Raw genomic sequence first — 17,950 nt, forward strand, 5'->3', positions numbered from 1 at the left:
GCCATTACCACCTTCCCTGGCAGGGAATTCCACATCCTGATTGCCCTAACAGTGAAGATCATAGTATCTCACCTGGCAGGTAAGTAGGAGTTGGGCTAGAGCTGTGGAGGATTGCTGCTCGGGCACCCCCTGTCAAGTGAAGGAGATCCAACTGAGGCAGCACAAGGGAACTCTCGAAAGAAGAACAAGGCTAGAGGAAGATCTGAGACAAAGAAATCTGACTTTTACCAGAGCTGACCAGAGGAAAGCACAAACACAGTCCCCCACTACCACAAATAATGCAGTCGAGTTTCCCACATTGGGGAAATCACAGGGGTCAGCATACCCAGAATGCAATGAATGAACCTCACCCTGGGAGAACAATCTTCATGACCATGGTATCTCCTATGCAAAATAAGTATGATTTGGGATAGGGCTGGGGAGGGCCGCTGCTCAGGCACATCTCTGTCAAGTAAAGGAGATTCAACTGAGGCAGCACAAGGGAACTCTCATCTGGGGACAACAACTGCAGGGAGAACACATATTTTCAGATGAAAATCTTGGTCATGCTCTGGCTTCTCTTCAGAACGAACAAATCTTTCGCCTTTTACTAAAGATTTCCGTGGAGAGGAGCAAAACTGAGTTTTACCTCAATTTTTGCATGCCCCATATTATTGGGGTTTCTTTTATCAGTTTAAAGACAGAACGAGTGTGCTTTCTTGTTAGCTTTAATGTAAGTTGCCATAGATGCAGTGAAACACACGTGTAGGGCACGGCGTGTCCGCGTGTATTTGACTCATGTGAAATGTTATAAAACAAAAATATATGATTATGATGTTAGCTGTTAGTCTCCACTAATAGGGAATAGAAGCTGAGCTATAAGAAAGGAATACACTAGATATGATGTCACTTAGCAGATACAATGTCTAAAGTGCATACAGATAGCTACTAATAACTCTTGATAAGAAAGTATATCAGTGTGGGTATATTTATATGATGGGATATTGGGACTAGTGAATATATATCACTCCTGCTGTCCAGATTGGCAATAACCAGACAATTATGATAAGAGTAGAGATGTCACATGGGCTGCTATAGATATTAATTTAATGCTGTATGTGTCATTTGTTACAAATGGATACATTTTCTATGAGTCAGCCTAGCAGCTGCATGTTCTAACAGAACACTATCCTCACACAGAATCTGCTAACCTTGAGATAACTAAATGACAGTGTGTAACAGTCTCTTTACTATAAGACTGTTACAAAGTAATATATATATTTGAAGTCAGTCTAGCAGCTGTGTGTTCCAGCAGTTTATAAGACAAAGAAAATCTCCTATTGTGGAATCTAGACACATGGGACTGCTGGCCTGTGTCATACTATTTCTATGTAATACCAGTAACATGTATATAACTGTTACATAATTGTTACAAATGGATAAATCTTTGAGTCAGCCTAGCAGCTGCATGTCCTAACAGGACACCATAAATCCTTTACAGTGTAACAAATTGATTGGTAACACTTAAAGGCTGGAGAGCAGTTATATGCCTTACTAGCATACTCAATATACCACATTATTACACCAGTTACCACGATTATTGACAGCGCATTTGATATATTATATTACCCTCACACTGAGTCTGTTTACCTTTAGATAACTAAGTGACCGAATATGTAACAGTTTCTCTATCATAAGACTGTTACAAAGTGAGATAGATATATTTGGAAGTCAGTCAAACAGCTGTGTGTTTCAGCGGTTTATAAGAAAATTCCTCATTGTGGAATCTGGACCACTAAGGGTTATTATATATATAGCACATGGAATTGCCACATCTCCCTATATGATAATTTCATTACACTGTAACATAATAAGAATTAACTCTTTAACAGTGTAAATAGAGAGTAATGAATCTCTGACACATGGAATATATTATTTCTTAGATGAATTGGATAAACCATTATGACAGACACTTTGCTTCCTAATAAGAATTGAGGTGGCTATACCTCTAAGGAAAGCATTATTGCCTACGCCTAGATCAGATTAAATAAGATCTGGCTGAATATATGAAGGAAGGTTGCTATTTATATGAGAATTGGAATTGCTATATTCCTTAAGGCAACCCCACCGATTGATATATGTTGTCAATTAAGTATATCTGAACGGCTATATCTGGACCAGATTTAATAAGATCTGGCTGATTATATGAAGGAGGGCTGCTATTTATATTGGAATTGCCATATTCCTTAAGGCAACCGCACCTGTTGGTATATCTCGCCAATTAACTATATCTAAACAGCTAAATTAAAGCTATTCATCATTTTTTTAGTTTGGATATTAATAAATATGATCTTTCCATGATGCATAGAGATTTCCCTATCAAGTGATTCCTTATCCGATATAGAAAGCTATCCCCCTGTGGTATTGAATTTAGGAATATAGTCTTAGGGGACACAGAGAAATAAGTGATCCCCATCTACCTAAGCACCCCACAAATTGGAGGTTAGCTTACCGGTTATACTCAATCACCCCCACAAATTCGCCAATGGGGATGGCTTCCCGGGAGGTAACCCCTATTGAGTGAAGGGAGTATATAGGATACGACCCAGTGGTACCTGATGACATAGATACTAACAGCTATTTAATAACATTACGCTAGAAAGTGATTATTAGCAACATATATATCTATATAAACAACCCGCCAGGGTTGTGCCTTCAAAAATAATCACACACGGACACGCTTTTTAAACCTTTTTTTCACATCTCTTTATTCTTCTTATGCACATGTATGTTAGTTCTGTGATTTTAACCTTTATGTTTCACTGCAGTTTGGGATAATAATATTAATATTTATCCAATTTTAATACATACTTAATAAAGGTTATATTTTATGATTCATTCATTCTGTCCAGTGCGTCAACAGTGCAGATTTCTTCTTGTTTTTTCTCCCAAATTCTATAACAATGACAGTAAATGTTGTTTCTTTTCAAACAGAACTTTCTTGACCATGCTACTTGCTTGAAAGATCTGGGAGCACATGGAAAACAGTACAAACCATGCAGTATCACAAGAGCCTTTATTTGATCTTTCATGAAGATAGAGCAGAATTGAGGACACGTCAACAATTTCTGCCGAAGGTGGTTCATCTTTCCACATGGTGCCTTTGGCCACTGACACCTTCGTTGAGTCAAAGTCTCTGGCTGTGGTCAGAACTTTGAAAATTTATGTCACCAGAACGGTTCAGATTAGGAAAACAGAGGCTCTGTTTGTCCTGTATGCTCCCAACAGGATTGGGTGTCCTGCTTCCATGTAGACCATTATGCGCTGGATCTGTGGTAAGATTCAGCATGCTCATTCCATGGCAGGATTGCCGTTACTGAATTAGGTGAAGACCCATTCTACTAGAAAGGTGGGTTCATCCTGGGCAGCTGGTCGGGGAGTCTCGGCATTGCAACTTTGCCGAGCAGCTATTTAGTAAACACTTTTGCTAAGTTTTACAAGTTTGATACCTTGGCTGATGATAACCTCAAGTTGGGTCATTCGGTGCTGCAGAGTCGTACGCACTCTCCCACCCGTTCAAGAGCTTTGGTATAACCCCATGGTTCTTAATGTGACCCCAGCATCCTCTAGGTCGTATGAGAAAATAGGATTTTAATACCTACCGGTAAATCCTTTTCTCTTAGTCCGTAGAGGATGCTGGGCACCCGTCCCAGTCCATACTGTGTCTGCAGTTATTACTTGTGGTTATACACATGTTATGTTATGGTTCTGGTCAGCTTTTTGCTGCAATTGTTCATGCCGTTGGCTTGTGTTCTGTTGAATGCCACGTTCTGCGGCATGCTTAAGGTGTGAGCTGGTAAGATGCTCACCTTAGTTTAACAATAAATCCTTTCCTCGAAATGTCCGTCTCCCTGGGCACAGTTCCTATAACTGGAGTCTGGAGGAGGGGCATAGAGGGAGGAGCCAGTTCACACCCTTTGAAAGTCTTAAAGTGCCCATGTCTCTTGCGGATCCCGTCTATACCCCATGGTTCTTAATGTGACCCCAGCATCCTCTACGGACTAAGAGAAAAGGATGCCCTTGCGCACTATCCTGACTTCTCCTCCCGTCTGCTTACTTTGTGCCTTCCAACGCACAATGCAAACTACAGGTGGTGCTGCAGGGCCCACACCCTTTTACTTGCCTTACAGAACAGCTCTGGAGCTGTTACAGTGCCCAGCTGCTGCAAGAAATCAGCTTGAATGCTTCAGGGGATGGGGCATGGCCAACATGAGCCCCACACCAAAGGAGGGTGGGGGTGTTTAATGCGAACTAGGGGTCATCCAAGCACCGCAAAAGGCCGCCATGCCCTGCATGCCCCTTTTCTCTTTTCATATGCAGATGAGGGTTCCAGCCAACTTTGGCCCACATCTTGGATGACATCACCGTATGCAAATCCGTCTTCTGCAGACCTTCCCCCAGGAATGCTTGTACTAGTTGTTGCATATGGTTTGATATTTGATGGTGCTTCAATATTAGGCAGCCTTCCACCCTCCCATGTTCATCTGAACAGATGTGGTCTCCCTGCAGTTGTTGTCCCCAGACGAGAGTTCCCTTGTGCGTCCTCAGTTGAATCTCCTTAACTTGACGGGGGAGGGGCTGCCCGAGCAGCCACCCTCCCCAGCCCTATCCCAACTCATACTTATTTTGCATATGAGATCTCTTGATCATGAAGATTGTTCTCACAGGGTGAGGTTCATCCATTATATTTTAAAATAGGAAGGTACAAATTACATATTTGAATTGCATCTATGTGCTGGATTCAAATGTCCCCCCCCCCCTTCCTTTCTCAATTGTGCCCGTCAGCAGCTATTCTAAGGTTGCTGCCAATGGGTGTGACACATTAATTTCTTCTGTGGGGTACACTGGACTCCACAAGGATTCACATTGGGGTGTAGAGTAGGATCTTGATCTGAGGCACCAACCGGCTCAAAGCTTTTGACTGTTCCCAAGATGCTCAGCGCATCCTCCTCTATAACCCCGCTTCCATGAACAGGGAGCTCAGTTTGTAGTTGGTGCCTTCAGTAGCAGGCCACTTAACAGGGGCCTGCCTCAGGCAGCCTATTCTTAGCTATTAATTTTGACAAGAAAAGAAGAACTTGTTTTATGAGAATCTACAAGGGCTGCAGCAGGCTAGGTCTAATAGACATCTTTACTGCAGCTTCATCACTCCCAGCGGCGCTGTATACTCCCGTGCCCTGGTTGCTGGGTCACTGCAGCGGAGGCTCCAGTTTCTTCCTAAGGTCAGTCACACACACACCGCCCTTCCGGATCACGAGGCCGCTGATGAAGGGGAGCGTGGCCGTAGGGGGTGGACCGTGTGCGCACTGGCGTGGACACTGATTACTGGGCAGCCGCTCCACTAGCCACCAGGTACAGTTAAGGAGCACAGGTCTGGGAGTTTTACTCCTATATTAACCCAATTTTGTACTGCCCGCAGCGCATTGTGATAGGTAATAGGGCCTGATTCAGGTTGGAATGCAATCACAATAAGCGATCCAACTGCAAAAATTGCTAACAGCATACGCATGTGCCTGCATTTTCTGCGGCACCCCGCAGAGAATGCGATCGCCTCTGCCTGTCAATCGGGGCGGGGGGGGGAGAGGGGGGTCAGCAACACTCCATTTCCAAGTCAGGGATGGAGCGGTGCGGGGGCAAGGCTTCAAAATGGGGTCTGCAACGGAGGAGACACAGGGGGCATGGTCACAGCGGCTGTATGACATCACATTCAGCCGCTGTGATCACAAAAATGGTGGCGGCTTCCTGCGCGCACATACAGTCTGCACCAGCAGGAGGCTACACCATTTTTTATGATCACGCTGAACTGCAGTGCGACTGCAATTACAGCATGGTCAAGAATGGAGGTGTCATGCTGGGTGGCCATGCCCTGTCACTGTGCAGGAGCCAGCACCGCACACACACTAGTCCCCGGGTGCAGCCCCCAACCCCCGGGACACCCGGAGCAACAAAATGTAGATTCAGGCCACCAGGCCACGCCCCTACCTATGAAACCATGCCTCCTTTTTACCATTGCGCTGCTTATCTGCGCGCACTGCATTACAATCTCCTTCGCCACCTCTCTGGGTGTCACCAGTGATAGTGACACCTCTGCCATGCTTGTAGCAGCTGGTCCTAAGATCTACGCCTCAAGCCCTGAGTGTTTGCCCTTGTGACTTGTTGATCATCATAGCGAAGCAGATGCTTACAGAAAACTGCAGGGGCTTAGATTGAAAATAAAAAAATTGATGGGTATAAGGTAGAGAGGAGCTGGTTCGGTTCTCCGAGAACCGAATTCCCGACGAACTCCACGTGGTTTACACTGGTCCGAGGCAGGCTCGGTTGTTCCCGCCTGACTCGGAAAACCTGAACAAGGGAAAATGTCATCATCCCGCTGTCGGATTCTCTCGAGATTCGGATTCCATATAAAGAGCTGCGCGTTGCCGCCATTTTTACTCGAGCATTGAAGAGAGAGCGGAGAGGACGTGGCTATGTTCTCTCAGTGGAAATCTCAATATCAGTGCTCAGTATCAGTGGTTACTTATTGCTGCTCAGTAATACTAGTAGTGTGTCTCTCCTGCTCAGTGTCAGTTCTCAGTAGTATCCTCATCAGTGCTCAGTATCACTGCTCATTGTCTTGTGCTGCATTGTGGTGCTCAGCATACTACAGTACATTACTAATAGTCCAGTGCTGCATCTTGCTGCTCAGTGTCAGTTCTAGTATCCTCATCAGTGCTCACTATCACTGCTCATTACATTGTGGTGTTCTGTATACTACAGTAACATAGTAATATAGTAACATATAGTAACATAGTTTTTGAGGTTGAATAGAGGCAAATTGCCCATCGTGTTCAACCTGTTTTAAGTTGTGATGATTCTACATACTTGCTGAATAATGTTTTATGACTAGTTAGCTACTATAACTCATGTTACCCCCGGATTAACCATGTTGATATTTTAAGTATTATAACCTTGGATAGCTTTTTCATTCAGAAATGTATCCATTCCTTTTTTAAATCCAATTACAGAGTCCGCCATTACCACCTTCCCTGGCAGGGAATTCCACATCCTGATTGCCCTAACAGTGAACATCATAGTATCTCACCTGGCAGGTAAGTAGGAGTTGGGCTAGAGCTGTGGAGGATTGCTGCTCGGGCACCCCCTGTCAAGTGAAGGAGATCCAACTGAGGCAGCACAAGGGAACTCTCGAAAGAAGAACAAGGCTAGAGGAAGATCTGAGACAAAGAAATCTGACTTTTACCAGAGCTGACCAGAGGAAAGCACAAACGCAGTCCCCCACTACCACAAATAATGCAGTCGAGTTTCCCACATTTGGGGAAATCACAGGGGTCAGCATACCCAGAGTGCAATGAATGAACCTCACCCTGGGAGAACAATCTTCATGACCATGGTATCTCCTATGCAAAATAAGTATGATTTGGGATAGGGCTGGGGAGGGCCGCTGCTCAGGCACATCTCTGTCAAGTAAAGGAGATTCAACTGAGGCAACACAAGGGAACTCTCATCTGGGGACAACAACTGCAGGGAGAACACATATTTTCAGATGAACATGGGAGGGCAGAAGGCTGCCTAACACTGAAGCACCCCCAAACAACAAACCAAATGCAACTACTAGTGCAAGCATTCCTGGGGGAAGGCCTGCAGCAGATGGATTTGCATATGGTGATGTCATCCAAGCAGTGGGTCAAAGTTGGCTTCAACCCTCGTCTGCATATGAAAATAAAAAAGGGGTGTGCAGGGCATGGCGGCCTTTTGCGGCGCTTGGATGACCCCTAGTTTGCATTAAACACCTCCACCTTCCTTCGGTGTGGGGCTCATGTTGGCTATGCCCCAGCCCCTGAAGCATTCAAGCTGATTTCTTGCAGCAGCTGGGCACTGTAACAGCTCCAGAGCTGCTCTGTAAAGCAAGTAAAAGGGTGTGGGCCCTGCAGCACTACCTGTAGTTTGCATTGTGCGTTGGAAGGCACAAAGTAAGCAGACGGGAGAAGTCAGGATAGTGCACAAGGGCATAGAAGGGAGCGGCTCAAGAAAAGAGAAGTGGAAACAGACAGCAAACTAGGCTGGAGAGAGACCTGAGACAAAGAGATCTGAATTATACGAGAGCCGACCAGAGGAAACACAAATTATGTAATCAAGTGTCCCACATTTGGGGAAATCGTAGGAGCAGCACACCCAGAGTGCATTGGGTGAGCCTTGCCCTGGGAGAAGCACCTTCCTGATCATAGTATCTCACCTGGCAGGTAAGTAGGAGTTGGGCTAGAGCTGGGGAGGGTCGCTGTTCGGGCACCCCCCTGTCAAGTGAAGGAGATCCAACTGAGGCAGCACAAGGAAACTCTTGAAAAAAGAACAAGGCTAGAGGAAGATCTGAGACAAAGAAATCTGACTTTTACCAGAGCTGACCAGAGGAAAGCACAAACACAGTCCCCCACTACCACAAATAATGCAGTCGAGTTTCCCACATTTGGGGAAATGACAGGGGTCAGCATACCCAGAATGCAATGAATGAACCTCACCCTGGGAGAACAGTCTTCATGACAATGGTATCTCCTATGCAAAATAAGTATGATTTGGGATAGGGCTGGGGAGGGCCGCTGCTCAGGCACATCTCTGTCAAGTAAAGGAGATTCAACTGAGGCAGCACAAGGGAACTCTCATCTGGGGACAACAACTGCAGGGAGAACACATATTTTCAGATGAACATGGGAGAGCAGAAGGCTGCCTAATACTGAAGCACCCCCAAACAACAAACCAAATGCAACAACTAGTACAAGCATTCCTGGGAAAAGGTCTGCAGAAGACGGATTTGCATATGGTGATGTCATCCAAGCAGTGGGCCAAAGTTGGCTGGAACCCTCATCTGCATATGAAAAGAGAAAAGGGGTATGCAGGGCATGGCGGCCTTTTGCGGCGCTTGGATGACCCTTAGTTCGCATTAAACACCTCCACCCTCCGTCGGTGTGGGGCTCATGTTGGCTATGCCCCAGCCCCTGAAGCATTCAAGCTGATTTCTTGCAGCAGCTGGGCACTGTAACAGCTCCAGAGCTGCTCTGTAAGGCAAGTAAAAGGGTGTTGGCCCTGCAGCACTACCTGTAGTTTGCATTGTGCGTTGGAAGGCACAAAGTAAGCAGACAGGAGAAGTCAGGAGAGTGCACAAGGGCAAGGGCAGGGGCTCAAGAAAAGAGAAGTGGAAACAGACAGCAAACTAGGCTGGAGAGAGACCTGAGACAAAGAGATCTGAATTATACGAGTAGCCGACCAGAGGAAACACAAATTATGTAGTCAAGTGTCCCACATTTGGGGAAATCGTAGGAGCAGCACACCCAGAGTGCAATGGGTGAGCCTTGCCCTGGGAGAAGCACCTTCCTGATCATAGTATCTCACCTGGCAGGTAAGTAGGAGTTGGGCTAGAGCTGGGGAGGGTCGCTGCTCGGGCACCCCCCTGTCAAGTGAAGGAAATCCAACTGAGGCAGCACAAGGAAACTCTCAAAAAAAGAACAAGGCTAGAGGAAGATCTGAGACAAAGAAATCTGACTTTTACCAGAGCTGACCAGAGGAAAGCACAAACACAGTCCCCCACTACCACAAATAATGCAGTCGAGTTTCCCACATTTGGGGAAATCACAGGGGTCAGCATACCCAGAATGCAATGAATGAACCTCACCCTGGAAGAACAATCTTCATGACCATGGTATCTCCTATGCAAAATAAGTATGATTTGGGATAGGGCTGGGGAGGGCCGCTGCTCAGGCACATCTCTGTCAAGTAAAGGAGATTCAACTGAGGCAGCACAAGAGAACTCTCATCTGGGGACAACAACTGCAGGGAGAACACATATTTTCAGATGAACATGTTAGAGCAGAAGGCTGCCTAATACTGAAGCACCCCAAACAACAAACCAAATGCAACAACTAGTACAAGCATTCCTGGGGGAAGGTCTGCAGAAGACGTATTTGCATACGGTGATGTCATCCAAGCAGTGGGCCAAAGTTGGCTGGAACCCTCATCTGCATATGAAAAGAGAAAAGGGGTATGCAGGGCATGGCGGCCTTTTGCGGCGCTTGGATGACCCTTAGTTCGCATTAAACACCTCCACCCTCCGTCGGTGTGGGGCTCATGTTGGCTATGCCCCAGCCCCTGAAGCATTCAAGCTGATTTCTTGCAGCAGCTGGGCACTGTAACAGCTCCAGAGCTGCTCTGAAAGGCAAGTAAAAGGGTGTGGGCCCTGCAGCACTACCTGTAGTTTGCATTGTGCGTTGGAAGGCACAAAGTAAGCAGACAGGAGAAGTCAGGAGAGTGCACAAGGGCATAGAAGGCAGCGGCTCAAGAAAAGAGAAGTGGAAACAGACAGCAAACTAGGCTGGAGAGAGACCTGAGACAAAGAGATCTGAATTATACGAGAGCCGACCAGGGGAAACACAAATTATGCAGTCAAGTTTCCCACATTTGGGGAAATCGCAGGAGCAGCACACCCAGAGTGCAATGGGTGAGCCTTGCCCTGGGAGAAGCACCTTCATGATCATAGTATCTCACCTGGCAGTTATGTAGGAGTTGGGCTAGAGCTGGGGAGGGTCGCTGCTCGGGTACCCCCCTGTCAAGTGAAGGAGATCAAACTGAGGCAGCACAATGGAACTCTCGAAAGAAGAACAAGGCTAGAGGAAGATCTGAGACAAAGAAATCTGACCTATTACCAGAGCTGACCAGAGGAAAACACAAACACAGTCCCCCACTACCACAAATAATGCAGTTGAGTTTCCCACATTTGGGGAAATCACAGGGGTCAGCATACCCAGAATGCAATGAATGAACCTCACCCTGGGAGAACAATCTTTATGACCATGGTATCTCCTATGCAAAATAAGTATGATTTGGGATAGGGCTGGGGAGGGCCGCTGCTCAGGCACATCTCTGTCAAGTAAAGGAGATTCAACTGAGGCAGCACAAGGGAACTCTCATCTGGGGACAACAACTGCCGGGAGAACACATATTTTCAGATGAACATGGGAGGGCAGAAGGCTGCCTAATACTGAAGCACCCCCAAACAACAAACCAAATGCAACAACTAGTACAAGCATTCCTGGGGGAAGGTCTGCAGAAGACGGATTTGCATACAGTGATGTCATCCAAGCAGTGGGCCAAAGTTGGCTGGAACCCTCATCTGCATATGAAAAGAGAAAAGGGGTATGCAGGGCATGGCGGCCTTTTGCGGCGCTTGGATGACCCTTAGTTCGCATTAAACACCCCCACCCTACTTCGGTGTGGGGCTCATGTTGGCCATGCCCCAGCCCCTGAAGCATTCAAGCTGATTTCTTGCAGCAGCTTGGCACTGTAACAGCTCCAGAGCTGCTCTGTAAGGCAAGTAAAAGGGTGTGGGCCCTGCAGCACTACCTGTAGTTTGCATTGTGCATCGGAAGGCACAAAGTAAGCAGACAGGAGGAGAAGTCAGGATAGTGCACAAGGGTATAGAAGGGAGGGGCTCAAGAAAAAAGAAGTGGAAACAGACAGCAAACTAGGCTGGAGAGAGACCTGAGACAAAGAGATCTGAATTATATGAGAGCCGACTAGGGGAAACACAAATTATGCAATCAAGTTTCCCATATTTGCGGAAATCGCAGGGGCAGCACACCCAGAGTGCAATGGGTGAGCCTTGCCCTGGGAGAAGCAACTTCATGATCATAGTATCTCACCTGGCAGGTAAGTAGGAGTTGGGCTAGAGCTGGGGAGGGTCGCTGCTCGGGCACCCCCCTGTCAAGTGAAGGAGATCCAACTGAGGCAGCACAAGGGAACTCTTGAAAGAAGAACAAGGCTAGAGGAAGATCTGAGACAAAGAAATCTGACTTTTACCAGAGCTGACCAGAGGAAAGCACAAACACAGTCCCCCACTACCACAAATAATGCAGTTGAGTTTCCCACATTTGGGGAAATCACAGAGGTCAGCATACCCAGAACACAATGAATGAACCTAACCCTGGGAGAACAATCTTCATGACCATGGTATCTCCTATGCAAAATAAGTATGATTTGGGATAGGGCTGGGGAGGGCCGCTGCTCAGGCACATCTCTGTCAAGTAAAGGAGATTCAACTGAGGCAGCACAAGGGAACTCTCATCTGGGGACAACAACTGCAGGGAGAACACATATTTTCAGATGAACATGGGAGGGCAGAAGGCTGCCTAATACTGAAGCACCCCCAAACAACAAACCAAATGCAACAACTAGTGCAAGCATTCCTGGGGGAAGGCCTGCCGCAGATGGATTTGCATATGGTGATGTCATCCAAGCAGTGGGTCAAAGTTGGCTTCAACCCTCGTCTGCATATGAAAAGAGAAAAGGGGCATGCAGGGCATGGCGGCCTTTTGCGGCGCTTGGCTGACCCCTAGTTTGCATTAAACACCTCCACCCTCCGTCGGTGTGGGGCTCATGTTGGCTATGCCCCAGCCCCTGAAGCATTCAAGCTGATTTCTTGCTGCAGCTGGGCACTGTAACAGCTCCAGAGCTGCTCTGTAAGGCAAGTAAAAGGGTGTGGGCCCTGCAGCACTACCTGTAGTTTGCATTGTGCGTTGGAAGGCACAAAGTAAGCAGACAGGAGAAGTCTGGAGAGTGCACAAGGGCATAGAAGGCAGCGGCTCAAGAAAAGAGAAGTGGAAACAGACAGCAAACTAGGCTGGAGAGAGACCTGAGACAAAGAGATCTGAATTATACGAGAGCCGACCAGGGGAAACACAAATTATGCAGTCAAGTTTCCCACAGGAGTATATAGGATACGACCCAGTGGTACCTGACGACATAGATACTAACAGCTATTTAATAACATTACGCTAGAAAGTGATTATTAGCAACATATATATCTATATAAACAACCCCGCCAGGGTTGTGCCTTCAAAAATAATCACACACGGACACGCTTTTTAAACCTTTTTTTCACATCTCTTTATTCTTCTTATGCACATGTATGTTAGTTCTGTGATTTTAACCTTTATGTTTCACTGCAGTTTGGGATAATAATATTAATATTTATCCAATTTTAATACATACTTAATAAAGGTTATATTTTATGATTCATTCATTCTGTCCAGTGCGTCAACAGTGCAGATTTCTTCTTGTTTTTTCTCCCAAATTCTATAACAATGACAGTAAATGTTGTTTCTTTTCAAACAGAACTTTCTTGACCATGCTTCTTGCTTGAAAGATCTGGGAGCACATGGAAAACAGTACAAACCATGCAGTATCACAAGAGCCTTTATTTGATATTTCATGAAGATAGAGCAGAATTGAGGACACGTCAACTATTTCTGCCGAAGGTGGTTCATCTTTCCACATGGTGCCTTTGGCCACTGACACCTTCGTTGAGTCAAAGTCTCTGGCTGTGGTCAGAACTTTGAAAATTTATGTCACCAGAACGGTTCAGATTAGGAAAACAGAGGCTCTGTTTGTCCTGTATGCTCCCAACAGGATTGGGTGTCCTGCTTCCATGTAGACAATTATGCGCTGGATCTGTGGTAAGATTCAGCATGCTCATTCCATGGCAGGATTGCCGTTACTGAATTAGGTGAAGACCCATTCTACTAGAAAGGTGGGTTCATCCTGGGCAGCTGGTCGGGGAGTCTCGGCATTGCAACTTTGCCGAGCAGCTATTTAGTAAACACTTTTGCTAAGTTTTACAAGTTTTAGAGTAAAGGAGATTCAACTGAGGCAGCACAAGGGAACTCTCATCTGGGGACAACAACTGCAGTGAGAACACATATTTTCAGATGAACATGGGAGGGCAGAAGGCTGCCTAATACTGAAGCACCCCCAAACAACAAACCAAATGCAACAACTAGTACAAGCATTCCTGGGGGAAGGTCTGCAGAAGACGGATATGCATATAGTGATGTCATCCAAGCAGTGGGCCAAAGTTGGCTGGAACCCTCATCTGCATATGAAAAGAGAAAAGGGGTATGCAGGGCATGGCGGCCTTTTGCGGCGCTTGGATGACCCTTAGTTCGCATTAAACACCCCCACCCTCCTTCGGTGTGGGGCTCATGTTGGCCATGCCCCAGCCCCTGAAGCATTCAAGCTGATTTCTTGCAGCAGCTTGGCACTGTAACAGCTCCAGAGCTGCTCTGTAAGGCAAGTAAAAGGGTGTGGGCCCTGCAGCACTACCTGTAGTTTGCATTGTGCATTGGAAGGCACAAAGTAAGCAGACAGGAGGAGAAGTCAGGATAGTCCACAAGGGTATAGAAGGGAGGGGCTCAAGAAAAAAGAAGTGGAAACAGACAGCAAACTAGGCTGGAGAGAGACCTGAGACAAAGAGATCTGAATTATATGAGAGCCGACCAGGGGAAACACAAATTATGCAGTCAAGTTTCCCACATTTGGGGAAATCGCAGGGGCAGCACACCCAGGTGAGATACTATAATCAGGAAGGTGCTTCTCCCAGGGCAAGGCTCACCCATTGCACACTGGGTGTGCTGCTCCTACGATTTCCCCAAATGTGGGACACTTGACTGCATAATTTGTGTTTCCTCTGGTCGGCTCTCGTATAATTCAGATCTCTTTGTCTCAGGTCTCTCTCCAGCCTAGTTTGCTCTCTGTTTCCACTTCTTTTTTCTTGAGCCCCTCCCTTCTATACCCTTGTGGACTATCCTGACTTCTCCTCCCGTCTGCTTACTTTGTGCCTTCCAATGCACAATGCAAACTACAGGTAGTGCTGCAGGGCCCACACCCTTTTACTTGCCTTACAGAGCAGCTCTGGAGCTGTTACAGTGCCCAGCTGCTGCAAGAAATCAGCTTGAATGCTTCATGGGATGGGGCATGGCCAACATGAGCCCCACACCAAAGGAGGGTGGGGGTGTTTAATGCGATCTAGGGGTCATCCAAGCACCGCAAAAGGCCGCCATGCCCTGCACGCCCCTTTTCTCTTTTCATATGCAGATGAGGGTTGAAGCCAACTTTGACCCACTGCTTGGATAACATCACCATATGCAAATCCATCTGCTGCAGGCCTTCCCCCAGGAATGCTTGCACTAGTTGTTGCATTTGGTTTGTTGTTTGGGGGTGCTTCAGTATTAGGCAGCCTTCTGCCCTCCCATGTTCATCTGAAAATATGTGTTCTCCCTGCAGTTGTTGTCCCCATATGAGAGTTCCCTTGTGCTGCCTCAGTTGAATCTCCTTTACTTGACAGAGATGTGCCTGAGCAGCGGCCCTCCCCAGCCCTATCCCAAATCATACTTATTTTGCATAGGAGACACCATGGTCATGAAAATTGTTCACCCAGGGTGAGGTTCATTCATTGCATTCTGGGTATGCTGACCCCTGTGATTTACCCAAATGTGGGAAACTCGCCTGCATTATTTGTGGTAGTTGGGGACTGTGTTTGTGTTTTCCGCTGGTCAGCTCTGGTAAAAGTCAGATTTCTTTGTCTCAGATCTTCCTCTAGCCTTGTTCTTCTTTCGAGAGTTCCATTGTGCTGCCTCAGTTGGATCTCCTTCACTTGACAGGGGGGTGCCCGAGCAGCGACCCTCCCCAGCTCTAGCCCAACTCCTACTTACCTGCCAGGTGAGATACTATGATCTTGAAGGTGCTTCTCCCAGGGCAAGGCTCAACCATTGCACTCTGGGTGTGCTGCCCCTGCGATTTCCCCAAATATGGGAAACTTGACTGCATAATTTGTGTTTCCCCTGGTCGGCTCTCGTATAATTCAGATCTCTTTGTCTCAGGTCTCTCTCCAGCCTAGTTTGCTGTCTGTTTCCACTTCTCTTTTCTTGAGCCGCTCCCTTCTATGCCCTTGCGCACTATCCTGACTTCTCCCGTCTGCTTACTTTGTGCCTTCCAACGCACAATGCGAACTACAGGTAGTGCTGCAGGGCCCACACCCTTTTATTTGCCTTACAGAGCAGCTCTGGAGCTGTTACAGTGCCCAGCTGCTGCAAGAAATCAGCTTGAATGCTTCAGGGGCTGGGGCATAGCCAACATGAGCCCCACACCGAAGGAGGGTGGAGGTGTTTAATGCGAACTAGGGGTCATCCAAGCGCCGCAATAGGCCGCCATGCCCTGCATAACCCTTTTCTCTTTTCATATGCAGATGAGGGTTCCAGCCAACTTTGGCCCACTGCTTGGATGACATCACCGTATGCAAATTCGTCTCCTGCAGACCTTCCCCCAGGAATGCTTGTACTAGTTATTGCATATGGTTTGATATTTGATGGTGCTTCAGTATTAGGCAGCCTTCCGCCCTCCCATGTTCATCTGAAAAAATGTGGTCTCCCTGCAGTTGTTGTCCCCAGACGAGAGTTCCCTTGTGCTTCCTCAGTTGAATCTCCTTAACTTGACGGGGGAGGGGCTTGCCCGAGCAGCCACCCTCCCCAGCCCTATCCCAACTCATACTTATTTTGCATATGAGATCTCTATATCATGAAGATTGTTATCACAGGGTGAAGTTCATCCATTATATTTTAAAATAGGAAGGTTCAAATTACATATTTGAATTGCATCTATGTGCTGGATTCAAATGTCCCCCCCCCCTTCCTTTCTCAATTGTGCCCGTCAGCAGCTATTCTAAGGTTGCTGCCAATGGGTGTGACACATTAATTTCTTCTGTGGGGTACACTGGACTCCACAAGGATTCACATTGGGGTGTAGAGTAGGATCTTGATCTGAGGCACCAACCGGCTCAAAGCTTTTGACTGTTCCCAAGATGCTCAGCGCATTCTCCTCTATAACCCCGCTTCCATGAACAGGGAGCTCAGTTTGTAGTTGGTGCCTTCAGTAGCAGGCCACTTAACAGGGGCCTGCCTCAGGCAGCCTATTCTTAGCTATTAATTTTGACAAGAAAATAAGAACTTTTTTTATGAGAATCTACAAGGGCTGCAGCAGGCTAGGTCTAATAGACATCTTTACTGCAGCTTCATCACTCCCAGCGGCGCTGTATACTCCCGTGCCCTGGTTGCTGGGTCACTGCAGCGGAGGCTCCGGTTTCTTCCTAAGGTCAGTCACACACGCACCGCCCTTCCGGATCACGAGGCCGCTGATGAAGGGGAGCGTGGCCGTAGGGGGTGGACCGTGTGCGCACTGGCGTGGACACTGATTACTGGGCAGCCGCTCCACGAGCCACCAGGTACAGTTAAGGAGCACAGGTCTGGGGTTTTTTCTCCCATATTAAACCAATTTTGTACTGCCCGCAGCGCATTGTGATAGGTAATAGGGCCTGATTCAGGTTGGATTGCAATCACAGTAAGCGATCCAACTGCAAAAATTGCTAAGAGCAAACGCATGTGCCTGCATTTTCTGCGGCACCCCGCAGAGAATGCGATCGCCTCTGCCTGTCAATCGGGGCAGGGGGGGAGAGGGGGGTCAGCAACACTCCATTTCCAAGTCAGGGATGGAGCGGTGCGGGGGCAAGGCTTCAAAATGGGGTCTGCAACGGAGGAGACACAGGGGGCGTGGTCACAGCGGCTGTATGACATCACATTCAGCCGCTGTGATCACAAAAATGGTGGCGGCTTCCTGCGCGCACATACAGTCTGCACCAGCAGGAGGCTACACCATTTTTTATGATCACGCTGAACTGCAGTGCGACTGCAATTACAGATTGGTCAAGAAGGGAGGCGTCATGCTGGGTGGCCATGTCCTGTCACTGTGCAGGAGCCAGCACCGCTCACACACTAGTCCCCGGGTGCAGCCCCCAACCCCCGGGACACCCGGAGCAACAAAATGTAGATTCAGGCCACCAGGCCACGCCCCTACCTATGAAACCATGCCTCCTATTTACCATTGCGCTGCTTATCTGCGCGCACTGCATTACAATCTCCTTCGCCACCTCTCTGGGTGTCACCAGTGATAGTGACACCTCTGCCATGCTTGTAGCAGCTGGTCCTAAGATCTACGCCTCAAGCCCTGAGTGTTTGCCCTTGTGACTTGTTGATCATCATAGCGA

The 17,950-nt window shown here is 47.4% G+C and overlaps 13 non-coding genes and 1 pseudogene across 13 annotated transcripts; 4 read left to right on the forward strand and 10 right to left on the reverse strand.

Annotated features, from left to right (window-relative positions):
* Positions 1–238: 238 nt before the first annotated feature.
* LOC135033465 (U1 spliceosomal RNA) lies at positions 239–401 on the reverse strand. The gene has a single exon (XR_010228829.1). It is a non-coding gene; the product is annotated as a U1 spliceosomal RNA (small nuclear RNA).
* Positions 402–545: 144 nt separating this feature from the next.
* On the forward strand, positions 546–661 carry LOC135033425 (U5 spliceosomal RNA). Its single transcript, XR_010228790.1, has one exon. It is a non-coding gene; the product is annotated as a U5 spliceosomal RNA (small nuclear RNA).
* Positions 662–7,286: 6,625 nt separating this feature from the next.
* Positions 7,287–7,450, reverse strand: LOC135033377 (U1 spliceosomal RNA). Its single transcript, XR_010228751.1, has one exon. It is a non-coding gene; the product is annotated as a U1 spliceosomal RNA (small nuclear RNA).
* A 671-nt stretch (positions 7,451–8,121) lies between these two features.
* LOC135033408 (U1 spliceosomal RNA) lies at positions 8,122–8,284 on the reverse strand. Its single transcript, XR_010228779.1, has one exon. It is a non-coding gene; the product is annotated as a U1 spliceosomal RNA (small nuclear RNA).
* A 152-nt stretch (positions 8,285–8,436) lies between these two features.
* LOC135033296 (U1 spliceosomal RNA) lies at positions 8,437–8,600 on the reverse strand. Its single transcript, XR_010228686.1, has one exon. It is a non-coding gene; the product is annotated as a U1 spliceosomal RNA (small nuclear RNA).
* Positions 8,601–9,268: 668 nt separating this feature from the next.
* On the reverse strand, positions 9,269–9,432 carry LOC135033381 (U1 spliceosomal RNA). The gene has a single exon (XR_010228755.1). It is a non-coding gene; the product is annotated as a U1 spliceosomal RNA (small nuclear RNA).
* Positions 9,433–9,584: 152 nt separating this feature from the next.
* On the reverse strand, positions 9,585–9,748 carry LOC135033482 (U1 spliceosomal RNA). Its single transcript, XR_010228846.1, has one exon. It is a non-coding gene; the product is annotated as a U1 spliceosomal RNA (small nuclear RNA).
* A 670-nt stretch (positions 9,749–10,418) lies between these two features.
* On the reverse strand, positions 10,419–10,581 carry LOC135033397 (U1 spliceosomal RNA). Its single transcript, XR_010228769.1, has one exon. It is a non-coding gene; the product is annotated as a U1 spliceosomal RNA (small nuclear RNA).
* A 153-nt stretch (positions 10,582–10,734) lies between these two features.
* On the reverse strand, positions 10,735–10,898 carry LOC135033480 (U1 spliceosomal RNA). The gene has a single exon (XR_010228844.1). It is a non-coding gene; the product is annotated as a U1 spliceosomal RNA (small nuclear RNA).
* A 702-nt stretch (positions 10,899–11,600) lies between these two features.
* On the reverse strand, positions 11,601–11,735 carry LOC135033415 (U1 spliceosomal RNA; annotated as a pseudogene).
* A 152-nt stretch (positions 11,736–11,887) lies between these two features.
* Positions 11,888–12,051, reverse strand: LOC135033286 (U1 spliceosomal RNA). Its single transcript, XR_010228676.1, has one exon. It is a non-coding gene; the product is annotated as a U1 spliceosomal RNA (small nuclear RNA).
* Positions 12,052–14,412: 2,361 nt separating this feature from the next.
* Positions 14,413–14,568, forward strand: LOC135033421 (U1 spliceosomal RNA). Its single transcript, XR_010228787.1, has one exon. It is a non-coding gene; the product is annotated as a U1 spliceosomal RNA (small nuclear RNA).
* Positions 14,569–15,242: 674 nt separating this feature from the next.
* On the forward strand, positions 15,243–15,406 carry LOC135033308 (U1 spliceosomal RNA). The gene has a single exon (XR_010228697.1). It is a non-coding gene; the product is annotated as a U1 spliceosomal RNA (small nuclear RNA).
* A 152-nt stretch (positions 15,407–15,558) lies between these two features.
* Positions 15,559–15,721, forward strand: LOC135033400 (U1 spliceosomal RNA). The gene has a single exon (XR_010228772.1). It is a non-coding gene; the product is annotated as a U1 spliceosomal RNA (small nuclear RNA).
* Positions 15,722–17,950: the final 2,229 nt, after the last annotated feature.

This window comes from Pseudophryne corroboree, unplaced genomic scaffold (genome assembly GCF_028390025.1).
Source record: "Pseudophryne corroboree isolate aPseCor3 unplaced genomic scaffold, aPseCor3.hap2 scaffold_571, whole genome shotgun sequence".
In the NCBI taxonomy this organism is placed as follows: domain Eukaryota; kingdom Metazoa; phylum Chordata; class Amphibia; order Anura; family Myobatrachidae; genus Pseudophryne; species Pseudophryne corroboree.